Raw genomic sequence first — 14,475 nt, 5'->3', positions numbered from 1 at the left:
TTATATTCTCTATTTTGGATGTTTTATATGCATTAATATGCCATTTTAAATTATTTTGGGGACTAACCTATTAATCTAGAGCCTTGTGCCAGTTTCTGTTTTTTCCATCTTTTTGAGTATTGCAGATAAGGAATATTAAATGGAGTCCAAACGGAATAAAATCTCCGGAATGATTTTTCTTGGACCAGAAGAAACCTGCCACACCTTGAGAAGGGGGCAGGAGACCAGCCGGGAGACGACAAGCCTGCAAGGTGCGCCCCCCTGGAGCTCTCCTAACCCTAATCCTTGGCCTATAAATTCCCAAATATCCCCCCAATACCAGAACGAGCCACGAAAATACTTTTCCATCGCGTGGAGGCTTTGTTCCCGTGAGGTCCAATTTGGGAGCCTTTTCCGATAATCTGCCGGAGAGGGAATCGATCACGAAGGGTATCTACATCAACTCCGTTTCACCTCTGATGATGCGTGAGTAGTTCACCACAGACCTTCAGGTCCATAGCTAGTAGCTAGATGGCTTCTTCTCTCTCTTTGTTCTTCAATACCATGTTCTTCATGATCTTCATGAAGATCTATCCGATGTAATACTCTTTTGCAGTGTGTTTGTCGAGATCCGATGAATTTTGGTTTTTTTTCATATTATCTATGAATATTATTTGAATCTTTCCTGAATTATTATATGCATGATTTCATATCTTAGCAAGTATCTTTGAGTTATTGGTTTGGTTTGGCCAACTAGATTGTTAATTCTTGCAATAGGAGAAGTGCTTAGTTTTGGGTTCAATCTTGCTGTGTCCTCACCGAGTGAAAAAGTAGGGGCAGCGAGGCCGTATTGCATTGTTGCCATGGAGGATAAAAATATGGGGTTTTCATCATATTGCTTGAGTTTATCCCTCTACATCATGTCATCTTACTTAACGCGTTACTCCGTTCTCATCAACTTAATACTCTAGATGCAGGCATGAGTCGGTCGATGTGTGGAGTAATAGTAGTAGATCCAGAATCCTTTCAGTCTACTTGACACGGACGTGATGCCTATATGCATAACCGTTGCCTTAGATATCTTCATAATTATTCGCTTTTCTATTGATTGCTCGACAGTAATTTGTTCACCCACTGTATTATTTTCCTTCATGAGAGAAGCCTCTAGTGAAACCTATGGCTAGCGGGTCTATTTTCCATATTATACTTTCAGATATATAAACCAAAATTACCAAAATTACGAAAATTATATTGATGTCATTTATTTACTTTTGTTTTACTTTTAGTTCTAGCAATCTTTTATCTATCTCTATCAGATCTCATCCTTGCAAATAACTGTGAAGGGATGGACAACCCCTTTTTAGCGTTGAGTGCAAGTGTTTGATTGTTTGTGTACGTGTTAAGATTGGGGCCTTGCTTGTTCCTCCTACTAGATTGATACCTTGGTTGTCAACAAACTAAGGGAAATACTTATCTACTTTGCTGCATCACCCTTTCGTCTTCAAGGGAAAACCAACGCAAGCTCAAGAAGTAGCAAGATGAAACTCTCTTACAAAAATGCAGTGGTGAAAATAGTTATTCCATCCCTTACTTATTACTCTTTAGATTCCTTTTGAAATCAGTAGCTTAAATGACCATTACTTTCGTCCCTTGTTGCATGGGATAGTAAAAAACTTCCTTTTCGACCCATCTTGTAGATCTGTAATTGTAAACAATTTGGTAGGAACTTGTTTGTACCTTACTTAGCATGAAAACACCCCGAAATCTTTAATGGTTCTAAGTAGTTGTTATATTCAGCCGGCTCATCTATATGATGGTAACCCGCCAGCTTCATGTACTGCTTCACTTTAGATGGTGACCCATACTAGGACGGCTCACATGTTATAGTTTACCATGTCACCTTAGACTAGAGCCGCCAGAACATCTTTGTCTGATTATACCAAACAATCTGCCTTTCCCTTAATAACCCGTCAAATATGCTTTTGCAACTCCCTTCTCTTGAATAAGCCATCATGAGAAAGCCTGTCTCTTATGATTGGGCGCCTTCTCTAGTTACCGAAGCTATGTTCCTAGAGTATGTGGAGTTTGGGGCTCTGCCACCTAAAGAGAAGATTGCTTGGCGGCTCGCCTTTGGAGAAAACCAACCACAACCTGGCGAAGGAGAAGTAGCGATTTTCACAGATCATCTTGAACGGGGTTTTTCTCCTCCCGGGTCAAAAAAATTCCAAGACATCTTGTATTTTTACAATCTCTGCCCTCAAGACCTAGATCCTAATTCCATAACCAACATGTGCCAGTTCCAAGTGTTTTGTGAGGTGTATATGGAAATGGAGCCCACTGTCCTTTTGGTCAGAGAGTTCTTTTATCTCGATCGCCAAACAGAATGTGCTGACGGGCCTAGCTTAGAACTTGGTGGAGTCACAATTCAAAGGCGGAGGGAAACTAGTTTTCCTACTGCTATCCTTCCTAGCCACCCTAAAGGATGGTCCAAGATTTGGTTCTATTGTAAGAAGAGAACCCCTACTGACGAGAATCCCCTATCGGGTTTCAGAAAACAACGCCTTCCTCTGAACTTTCATCTCCTGGTCATCTTTCTCTAGAAGAACATGCTAAAATTGCCTTTGTATGGCCATAACTCATAGCTTTGACATCCAGCAGGTTGACTCGCGTTGATCTGACCCAGTGCTGGTTGACTTGGAGGATCTTGCCCCTTAGTCAGCGTGATGCCTTAATGTGTCAGTATGATGGCGATTTGAACAATGCACAAGGTACAACAACATCACTGTTGATTCAAGCAATGTAAATAGAATTGTGAAGAAGTTATTGGGTGAAACACAAGAAGCTTGCAACTAAGATGGTTTGAAACCCTTCTACACTCAGAACCCGGCTCCTAAGGTAATAATCCCTGATATCTTTCACTTTGCTTATAAAATTACTCATCTTTCAAACTTGCTACCTTTTGTCAATATACCTCTGCAGGTGAACTATTCATCTTGGAAGAGGAAACAATAGAAAGTTACCGCAAAGAAACATAAAGTCACCACGACCAAGAAAAAGGGCAAGGAGGCTGTAGCAGAATCGTCAATTATGGATGAGTCACACGGTGTTGATGAGAAAACTCACGTAGAAACTTTCACCCTTTTTTAACTATCTTTTAATTAGATTTGCGAACATCCCTTCAGTCTCAAGATGATGAAGCAGCAAGCCAGGATGAAGATATTGAGGTAACTTTTGTTCCATCCAACTGAGAGTTGTCGTTTCCAAGGCCACCAAGGCGGTTCATTAGAAATGTACGTTTGTCTCACCCAGAAGCTCATCGGGATCCCAATTTATTTTTGAAGAAAACTCTTTATACATCAGGGCATTAGACCCGAAGCATCTCGGGTGACTTTGTGATATGTTTACCTGAGAAGTCTATCGCCCGAAAACGGCCAAATGAGGTACTTTGTAATGCTACACTTTCTTTTCCCAACAGTTGGCCTTATATAACTACCTTTTAACCCTTCTGCTTCAACATATCAGGATTCACCACCTTCATTGGGCGACTCGGCCACTACAAAACTGCCATATTTGGTTATTAATCAAGGGTAACAATTCCCTTTGCATCTGATACTTCTTATTAACTCTTTATCCTTGCACATGTCTTAACATGTTGTGTGTGCTTATAGGGCCAAAGCCAAGAAAAGGAGAGTAGACAGGTCATCTGCCAATCCTGGCGCCTCTGAGCAAGAGAATCAAAAGTTTGCGGCTCCTGAAACTCATGTTGAACCCTCTAGAGCTCAGCAAGGCACCGATGATGACCTACTCCAACATGCTCACCCAACAAGCTCTGATAAAATGGGCATGGAAGCTGACCCGGAAGTCAATCCTAACCCGCCCAGTCCTTTGAAAGCAAGTGAAAACATTGCTTCTCATGACGACGAGGCACTATTACTGGGACGGGTTATATAGCTCCTGCTTCCACCGTGCTTGCCAAGCATACCACCAAAGATGAGGAACCTTTACTTGAGAAATTTAAGACTAACCCTCAACTTCCCAATCTTGAAGAGCTTAGTTTTGAAGAATTGCATTCTAGATACTTGAGCCGCCTCTCCACAAGCCGGGATATGGAAGCCATGATGAAGAGAAGATATGAGGTATGGTTATCTTTGTCTTGTATTCTGTATATCCTTACATAGCCCCCAAGGGCCGGCTTATCTTCTTGAAGATGAGTGGAGTCTTTGATGATATGGATTTTTTGATGAATCAGCTTGTAGCCCCCATGGACCGGGTCATTATGAAAATAATGTGCCGGTACTTATTATGCTTATATGAAGAAGCCCCATTTGTAGCCCCCATGGACCGGGTCATTATGAAAATAATGTGCCGGTACTTATTATGCTTATATGAAGAAGCCCCATTTGTAGCCCCCAAGGGCCGAGTCGTCTTATTGAAGATGAGTCAGGTCTTATTATGCTTATATGAAAAGGCTCCACTTGTAGCCCCCAAGGGCCGAGTCATCTTCTTGAAGATGAGTCGGGTCTTATTATGCTTATATGAAAAAGTTCCACTTGTAGCCCCCAAGGGCCGGCTTATCTTCTTAAAGATGAGTCGGGTCTTCTTGTATTATATGCTTGCAAAAAATCACATGCATTAGCCCCCAAGTGTCAAGTATATTGCTTGCAATATGCTTAAGACTTGTAACAAACTTCTTTACAGCCCCCAAGTGTAAATATGTGTCGTGCTGGCAACTTAGATTGGGTGGGTATCCATCTTATAACTTTGTTGTGCACGAAGCTTCAAATGTGGCCGAGTCAAGTTTAACTGATTCAAGGAAAAATCTGGTCATGCAGCAAGACGCCCAAGCTGAAGCTGGTGAAAAGCTATGGGTCTCCCTGGAAGAGCTAGAAAAAACCAAAGCCAATTTGACGGCTACAAGGAATCTTCTGAGGATGAAGGAGTTGCCCTGATTAAACGTGAAGAGGACGTTGAAGGTCAGCTAAAGCCTGTTACCGAGGAGCTAACTTGTCTGAAACGGCACATTGCTCAGATGACCGAATCTGTCTTTGGTAAGTATTATTTGTTGAGCTTGTGATAACGTTTATAAGCAACACCTTTGTATAAAAAGACCCGCCAAGCAACTTACATGCTTGAACTGTTTGCAGGCCGCCGAACTCACAATCCCCAAAACAACAGTTGTATGCTGGGAGCCTGTTAACCATCAAGGTTGTTATGGGGGATAAAGACCCGACCAAATTCATCAAAGACGTGTCGGGGCGCCTCTCAACGATTCCCATGCAGATCAAAGAATTGAAGAGATCAGCCGCTCGTAAGGGTGCAATAGTTGCTTCGAGCCGGGCCTTGGCTTACGCACCAGAACTTAACCTTGAAGAGATGGCTGGAGGTTTTCCTCACCTAAAAGATGACGGCTCAAATTTCACACAACAAGACTATGCTCACTTCATGAGAACTAGCGGGGCTACCCGCGCATTTGCGCGGCTAGATATTTATTATGATTAGATTTTCTTTGACTTTTGACTTAATTTATGCATTTAACATCGTAATGTGATATTTTAGCATTCATTAAATATTTTAACATGCAAATATTTTTTCTTTGTATGTGTTCATTTTTCCTATTATACGGAAAATTATATATGATATATTTATTGTAAAGATTTGTAATGTATTTGTGAGTGTTTTAGAAGGTATTTTTTTGCGAACCAATATATAGTTGAATGGTCAGGAGGACGGTGGTATCCCTAGTCTATAGGTTTAAGTTCTAGACTTGACACTCGTGATCTCAATTTGCTAGATTTGTTTTAGGCCTTCCGACGATGTGGGATCAGTTGGAGAAGTTTTCCTGTCGACTACGAATGCTTCTGTGGCGACTTTGTCAATATGAAAATGATTTTTCGATTCAGTCTTTCGAAAGTGCTCATAGATGTAGGATATGCGTGTGTTCAATCATAGGAACGACTGTATGTTCGTATGTATTAGCATTTACATTTGTATTGATTAGAACATTACTGTATGCTTTTTATATAATTTCAAACAAAATCTTAATGTGAAGTTATGTTTTAAAGATCTACGCATACGATTATTTAAATTTTATTCCATGCATACTTTGTTCTTAGATTGGATCAAAATATCTTTAAAAAATGATTGGACCAAAATTTAAGGTGTGCTTTGACCATGCTATTTTTCACCGAGCGAAGATGTTTTCTTTGTATGTTTTGTCTACTTAACAATTATTTGCTAGATCTTTCGTCCATTTATTTGTATGAAATTATGAAGCGAAATGGACCCAATCGTATAAGAAATTTAAATTAAAGTTGCATCTTCATTTTTTCATTCCTCTCAGTTTAGTCAGACCAATGTAGAACGCGCTTAATTAAAAATATATTGTATAACGTGCTTCTCAATTTCCCATCCCACCATTTTATTTTTGTGAGAAGAAATGTGCACGTTTTTCTTTTCTCTTGAAGGGATGTACACCGCTTTTGTAGAGTGGAAGAAAACATTTCCTTTCTTCTTCGCCTTTGAAGGGAATTGAAAGAAATCGAGGCAGCCAGTCCATGGGTGATTCTACCCCAAATCTGAGTGCCCTGCCCGTCCATGGAGCGATGTTGTACCAAATTGCTAGCGGAAAAAGAAACTGATGCTGCCGCCCCAAATTTGAGTGCCCTCCCGTACATGGGGAGATGTTGTACCAAATTGTAAGTGTTGTTCTTGTACCAGATTGATTTGCTTGCCCATCCATGGCCAAATCTTGGAGGAGGTGACGTTTGTGGCCAGTTTTTGCCGAGGGCAGGACATGCGCTGCGGATCAGGTCTTGCCCACCAGCGAGGCCGTCCATTGGCGCTCGGACATATAGCTTTGTGATTTGGTTGAGGGGCCATCTTCTGTGTGTTGTTCCTGTCGTCTTAGGCTGTAGACGTACTGACAGGTATGAATCCCTTTGTGCTATCCCATTTGCCTCTTGCTTTGCATAATGTGCATCATAATTTCATTAACATATTTTTTCTGTTGAATTAAATTTGGATATTTGGCTATACGTTTTCCAAAATTAGAAGCTTTCATGTTTATATTGTAGCAGATTATGCGTTGTAATTTCATCCCATATTAGAAATTGTTTAGTAAAATATCCATGCGACAAACACGCTCAAGATTGAATAAAGAAGATATTGAAATCTCCATGCTGCATGCACTTTTTGATGGAGCTGATTCAATGGAGATTGAGATTTGGGGACTATTCATTAGAGGAATTAAAATTAGGATTGTGATCTTCTAGAAGTAATTGGTACTGGAGATATGATGGTACATTCAATAGATTTTGTATCCATTGCGAAATGAAAAATGTACGATCTGTATTTTTTGCTCTAAAAATTTACTTCTCGAAGTTTATAGAAACATTATTGTAGAAAGAAATTACCTGTACAAACATGAAAGACTCAGTTCACGGACACAGAACTGATGAACAGAAATTTGTATGTTTACTGAAAGAGAAAAGATCAGTATGTACACATACATAGAGTAGGCTAATATCTTTTTTTAGAGGGACAAATAGAGTAGATATGGGGACTTGGAAACTATCCGTGAGAGAGATTTGATTGTTGAGTGTGAGAGATTAGTAATGCCTATTTAGGCGTAATTAATTGGTGAACTTTCTTTAGAATGTTAAAAGATTTGGATTTTGATATTATTCGTTAATAGATTTTATTGTTGTTGATCGTGGCTTTGTAGGTGGAATCCATTGGTGATTTCATTGTTTCATCTGCTGATATTTATTGTGTTAAAACATTCAAGGATAAATAACTAATTAAAAATTAATATTTTGAGGAAAGATCAAACATATATATATATAGTTGTCGAGCAAGTACACATGTTGTTGATTATGTATGGTAAGGTTGTCTGTGACTATATAATCATACATGAATTGTCTAGCGAGAATTATAGTTTTATAGACTTGATCAACTGCACAGTCAGTCAAAATATCTCTTTGTAGACAATATTCTTTGCGACATCTTCAGTTGGACACTCTTCGTCATCAATCAGCACCTTCAATCCTTCTTTGTTTGTCACTCTTGATAGTGCGACATATAGTTGTCCATGGCAGAACACTTGCTTAGGCAAATATATGCCTACCTTGTTTAAGGACTGACCTTGGCTCTTGTTTATCGTCATCGCGAAGCACACTGATAATGGATATTGCCTTCTTTTCAGTACGAATGGCCATTTTGAGTCACTTGGTGACATGATGATTCGAGGTATGTATACCTTGTCGCCGACTTGTGTTCCTGTGATTATTTGTGTCTCGATGTATTTGTTTCCAAGTTGTGTAATTGTCATTCTTGTACCATTGCATAAACCTGCTGCTTGGTTGATGTTGCGTAGTAGCATTACCGGCAAACCCACCTTCAGTGTTAACTTATGGTCTGGGATTCCTGGGGATGTCAAGGTGTTGAGGAACTCAGTAGGCTGCATGTTCATCATGATGTTGGTGTTTGTCGTGGCCTTGCACACTGTGTCCAGGCTTAGGTATGTGACATCTTCACCTTGTATTTGGCTTATTATGTGGTCGTTTATCTCCTTGACGGTATCATTTCTTGGACATAATATTGCTCTTTCTTCTAGGTAATCCCGCTCACGGTATTTTTGCAGTAAGTTTGGGTATATGCTTTTGACGATTTGTTCCTTACGATTTTCTCCTTTCTCTAGCAGTAGGTCCTTTGGTATTTTTATCCAATCCTCTCCTTCATCTGATGTTGTTTTCCCATCGCCAATCTGTAGTATCCACTCTGCAAATTCAGCTACTTTTTGCTTTTGTATTGGATCATCCGACAAACACTTCAGCCGCATGTTTTGTGTTAACTCAAAAATTTCAAAGTGTTTCCACAGATATGACCTTTTGATTGAAGCATTAACTATCTGCTCTCTCCTTCCTTTGGTTATAACTGGCAGGATTTGTCTGAACTCGCCTCCTAGTATAACTGTCATTCCACCAAATGGCTTTTCATTGCTGTTTTCATTAGTGAACCTGAGAATATCTCTAAGGCTTTTGTCTAGTGCCTCAAAGCAGTGTTTGTTTGCCATAGGAGCTTCGTCCCACAATATAAGTGATGTCTTCTTTAGCAATTCAGCCAAATGCGACCCTTGTTTTATTTCACACGTTGATTCTTCAGTGATATTAAGTGGAATGCGGAACCTTGAGTGTGCCTTTCTCCCACCTTGGAGAAGCAATGCTGCAATGCCACATGATGCTACTGCAAGCACTATCTTCCCCTCTGACCTTAGCTTTGTCGTTATTGCTTTCCATAGATAGGTTTTTCCTGTGCCACCGTAGCCTTTGAGAAATATCTGCTTTCCTTGTCCTCTGTCAACTGATTCCATAATTGCATCATAGGCTTTTTTCTGGTCTTGGTTAAGATTGTTTAGTATGATATTGTGCTCATCCTTGAGTTTGTCCATGTCGTAGTTGATCTCTTCGTTTATTAGCCTATTCCCAAGTTCGTCTAGCTCTGCGGCATTTGGTAGTTCTATGTCTGGATAGTCCTTTAGTGACTTTCCTACTTGCCTCATCAGTTTTTCTATCTCAATCAAACCATAGGCTTTTTTCTGTGTGTTTGTGAGCCGAAGTGCCGGAAAGTTTAGAATAGTCCTTCTTTTGTATTGCATATCTTCACACAGCGCCTCCCATGTTGAATCCCACAGTACCTTTCGGTTTGTGACTTCGTAATGGGACAATATGGTGGTGAATAACTAACGCAGTTGTGTTCCGGATGCCCAACTTGATGCTTCATTGATACAGTCAATCCACTCAGTGTCATCATCGAGAAATCCGAGGGCTTGGCATGCTGATTTGTATGTTGGGTGAGTGACTCCATCAACGGTCCTAATATCCTCAAATGATGTGCATCCTTTCTTGGTGTTTAGAAGCATCCTCATATGGTATCGCTCTCCACTTGCGGGATGTGCATAATAGATTCTTCCAATTGCGTAGTCCCTTTTTCGCTTTTGCCAAGTTTTTGTTTCGCTTTTCCATACAAACTTTGTAGGGAATTCTGCGTAAGTCAATTCTTTCCCTAGCTCGTATATTTTATTTGCCTCCATCCACTGAGTGAACTTGGTAATTTTAGATCCTTCCCTTGTTACTATCTTTTCAAGGTCAGTGGAGTCTGGAAAAACGACTTGCTGCTCATTTTCAAGATGGAAAGGTAGTCTCTCAACTGCTGGATCACGATACTGAAGATCAAACTGAAATATCCTCCAACATGCTTCTGATGTTGATATGTATCTCATCTGTAGGTATTTCTTGATCTCGTCAGTTTCATTTGCCATGCCCCTTTCCTTGAGCAAGGCTGTAACATGGTCATCGTCTTTATGGATATACTTGAATAGGTACTTGATTGATCTGGACCTATTGCACCACTCGACATTTATATGAGCTTGAAATTTGACCAGAAGATTCCGGTTGTATGGCACGACAAATCTGTTGTCGAGCATCACTCCTCCCTTTTTGATCTGCCTTCCGTCATCCCTCCTTTTATATACTGGAAACCCATCCTCGTCAATGGTAGTACTGACATTGTATCTTTTTGGGAAATGCTTGGTGCATCTATGGTCCACCATGCATGGTGAGTTTTTCTTAGCCTCTCCGCACGGGCCATGCATCATGAAGTTCTCAACAGCTTCAAATGCCTCCGGATCCTCATCCTTGTTTGGGATCTCAGCGCTTATTATTTTGTCGATTTGCGATGGTTCTGGGTACTTGTCTTTATCCTTCAAAAATATTAGTATGTGGGCATGCGGGAGTCCTCTCTTCTGGAATTCTATTGTGTAGATGACTGCAGTTGATTAATAGTTTGTCAGATTTAGCTAAAACTGGAATGCATGTTACTGAAGAGGTAGAGTCTGACGGACTATAAGATGATGCATGTTACTAAAGAGGAAGAGTCATGAAAGAGTAAAGATTGATAGTCGATGGACTTACTTGCACCTGTTTCTCCAAAGTACTTTTTTTCTTTTATGTCTCTCATTAGCTCCTTTAGTTTGATCATGAATACCCTGTCAACAATATCTGGCCGATCGGCTGGCTTTTGGCCACCTCCCGCTTCATCTAGCATGTATTGGATCTCAGGCCACTTTGCATTGCATGTGAATGTTATAAATAGGTCTGGGTATCCAGCCCAACGACATATTGCAAAGGCATCTTGCAAGTATTGTGCCTTATTTCTTCTACCACCTATAAAAGATGAAGGCACCAATTATCCTCTTTCCAACTTGCTCTGTTCTTGTGTCCCCTCTCTCAATTGCATCCTGCAATCCACTGTAAAGTTCAGTTCGTAGCTTTCCTTGATTGTGTCGGATCCAGTTTAGTCTATTTTGCTCGATACATGTGTATACATCCACCCAAAATTGCAGTGACAGATGCCCAGATTTGAGTAGTAACATTCCTTGATCGGGATGTTGTTGTAGGTAGAATGCATAGTAGTCCAATAACGTTACATATTTCCTGCTATTTGCACCTCCTTTTGTTTTCTTGTACGGTATCTCAAGTTTAAAACCATCTTCTCCATATGGGAACAACAACGGATATTGCATGGACATGAATTTCGGGTGGATCTCTGATATCCTTTGCGGCTCCATATTTTTGTACTCAACAACAATGTCACGTCCTTCACTCTCTCCGGTTGGATCTCTTACTACCAATGCTGCAACTTCAGATGCAGATGGAAGGTTGTGTGTTCCGTTCCTTTTGCCTAGTATCCGAAGTGTGTAATCATGGTAGTCTCCTTCCTGGAATCTATCTCTTGCCATTCTGAATGTTTTTGCGAGGATGTTATTGTCGTCGAGCATTACTTTCAGTTCTTTGACGATGTTGGGGTCCACTGTTGATTTACTATCATTGCATCTTGACGCACTTATCCTATTATCCACCTCATTTTCTGTATTATAGATGTACAGCTGTGCGAACCGAGGTTTGTCTGTACCTTCAGGTAAAAGAGTTCCTATATGGTGGTAGTTCTGTCCAGGCAAACGAAAATCATAAGGTCCTTTGCTAGTGTTTATTTCCTTGTCCACAACTCCTCCCATCGATGTGAATGAGAACATTGAGTTGTATGACCTTATATTTTCTTTGAAGTTTACTGAATCCTGCCCTTCACTTCTTAAGAGGTTTATGAGGTATGGTGGAGGTTCTCTTAGTGGCGGCAGATCGATTTTCCCCTGTTTGCAGCATATTCCAAAAGTGGGTGTCGTAGTTCCTTTGTTTGAATTTAATCTTTCTTCACACCATAGCAATGCTTTGCAATATTGGCATTTGTATATCGGCCTTCCGAAGTTCCACGGTTTGCTATTTGCACTTGTTGAGGTTCTGGTTCTGTTATTGTCTCCAACATTTGCTCTAATGTTGTGTTTGTTGGTATCTCTTCTTCCCCGTTTCAATTCCTTATCTTCTTCAGCATTAGCCTTTCTCAATCGTTCAGGATCCTCTGTGTTTGTATTTCTTCTTCCCTTTGCAGTCCTTGTCTGCTTTGTACTCCTTGAGTTTAAAGGTTGTTCTTTTTTTCTGTTCGTATGGTGAGCTGCTGGAGCTGACATATGCTGGACTCCCATCTCTGCAAATGTGATTTTGTCAGTGTGTATAGATTTTTCTTAACATAGTATCATGTAATATGATTTATGTTGTACTTAATAGTGTTTTGCCGTTGCAGATATGCAAGTGCATTTGTAGATGTAAGAGACTACTAATGGATGTGTCACATACAGTACAACTGGAGATCAATGTTGTTTATCTGACAGGGCACCATAAATCAATAATTGTTCAACCGTGTTTCTCTTTTCGTAGATTTCACAAAACTATCATGGTAGTATCAGGATGCATTGAAAAATGCTTTATAGTTCAGTATCAGAAGAGTTTTGAGATAGAAGATTATAAGCAAAGTTTTTATTTCGAAACGGAGGCAAAAGCTTTGCCTCATCTCATTATAAGCAAAGTTGAGCTGAGATCAAAATGCAGGCACACACATGAAGAATTGCATGTGGATATTACCCGAGGTTGATGGTGTTGATGTCGTGTCTTCAACTTGTTGGACGTTTCTTTGTGCTTTCGATTGTTTGGGCGTCGCAGGCGTATATTGGATGCAAGTTGCTGGAGTTGTTGCCATGCCTTCAATTTGCCGGCCGTCTCTTTGTATTTTATCGCCCTGACATCTTGAAAAAGGAGCTATTAAGAAGTGCATCATGGGTCAATTATGAACGTCTGTCTTGTAAAATTATGCTTGAAATTATGTGATATAAGGAGAAAGGATGAGTGTGTGACCATACCTCTTGTTTGTTTTCTGAGACTATGATCTAGCAATTTGACTAATGTGTCTTCACGTAGGGATTTGTATTATGTAGATTACCTGAGGGCAAAGGTTTTATAAGAATATGTTAGCTGATAATAAAAAATTAAAAATAATGCGTGTATTAAAAAGAGGAAATATATAATACACCGAAGCCCTTGCCTGTTTAGTCGTCGAGTTGCTTCGAGTTCGAGAAGTCGCATCAGTCGGCGATGAGGCTTGTTGTGCTAGTAGGGCGTGGTGTGATACACGTTATATAATGATATAGCTAGTTGTTTCCCTAGAGCGTACGATTAGGAATCATCAGTTGTTTCCCTAGAGCGTATGCTTAGGAATCTTGTACTGAGTCGAAATCGGACAATACAATACGTATTGTTTTTAAGGAAATTTAGATGGACTAAACAGCAGTTAGGCCTGCACTAATTTGGGCCTGGCTGTATTTTATTTGCACTTCAATGCTCCTGCTACAGGGCTGTTCTTTCAAAATAAAGAAAGAAAGCATCCCCACTTCACCGCTTAACTTTTTGACTTCATATCAATGGACTGTTCTTCTTCCACATAGTTCTTGTAAAGGGATATTCTTCGGCATGAGCAAATCGCATCTGATTAGCTTTCGGCGACCTGCTAAGCTCAGATTATCACTGGATCCGTTGAATATCTTGCGCCAAGGAGGGCACACGATGGCGCGGCCGCACAACGACGCCGGCACAGGCGAGCTGCTGTGAGGTCAACCAAGAAGCCTTTGACCTGGATGGAGCAGCGCGACCCATCAACGCCGTAAGTAGCAGCGCAGGTTTGGCCTTCAACTATTTCCAGCTAGGTATGCTTCTAGCAAAAATATATTTTGTGTGAGAAAATAATTTTGGTCGGATTAATTGAGGGTTAGTGAAAAAAATAAATTAAGCTTTTGGTATGCGAGTCACCATCATACGCTTTCGACAACTTTAAATTTCATTGTGGCTTCACATGGATCAATTCACACTCGAAGCTACTATTTTGAATTTTTTTTCATAGTATTCCATATGGATTTGCAACTAAATCTTTTTATATACTGTTGAGCATTTGTTCTCATATATTCTAGGCCAAATATATACAAATATTGTTTTGACAAATGTTGTAAGCACATCAGATCTTTGACCAACCACGCAAATGCAATTCTAATTCTGAATG

The 14,475-nt window shown here is 40.2% G+C and overlaps 1 long non-coding RNA gene across 1 annotated transcript; it reads left to right on the top strand.

The window, feature by feature from the left end:
* The first annotated feature begins 6,446 nt into the window (after positions 1 to 6,446).
* LOC123397628 lies at positions 6,447 to 8,498 on the top strand. The gene is made up of 4 exons (XR_006609987.1): positions 6,447 to 6,674; positions 6,754 to 6,905; positions 8,183 to 8,226; positions 8,354 to 8,498. It is a non-coding gene; the product is annotated as an uncharacterized LOC123397628 (long non-coding RNA).
* The last annotated feature ends 5,977 nt before the right edge of the window (positions 8,499 to 14,475 follow it).

This window comes from Hordeum vulgare, chromosome 5H, assembly GCF_904849725.1.
Source record: "Hordeum vulgare subsp. vulgare chromosome 5H, MorexV3_pseudomolecules_assembly, whole genome shotgun sequence".
Classification (NCBI taxonomy): domain Eukaryota; kingdom Viridiplantae; phylum Streptophyta; class Magnoliopsida; order Poales; family Poaceae; genus Hordeum; species Hordeum vulgare.
This window is presented reverse-complemented; position numbering and strand designations above follow the sequence as displayed.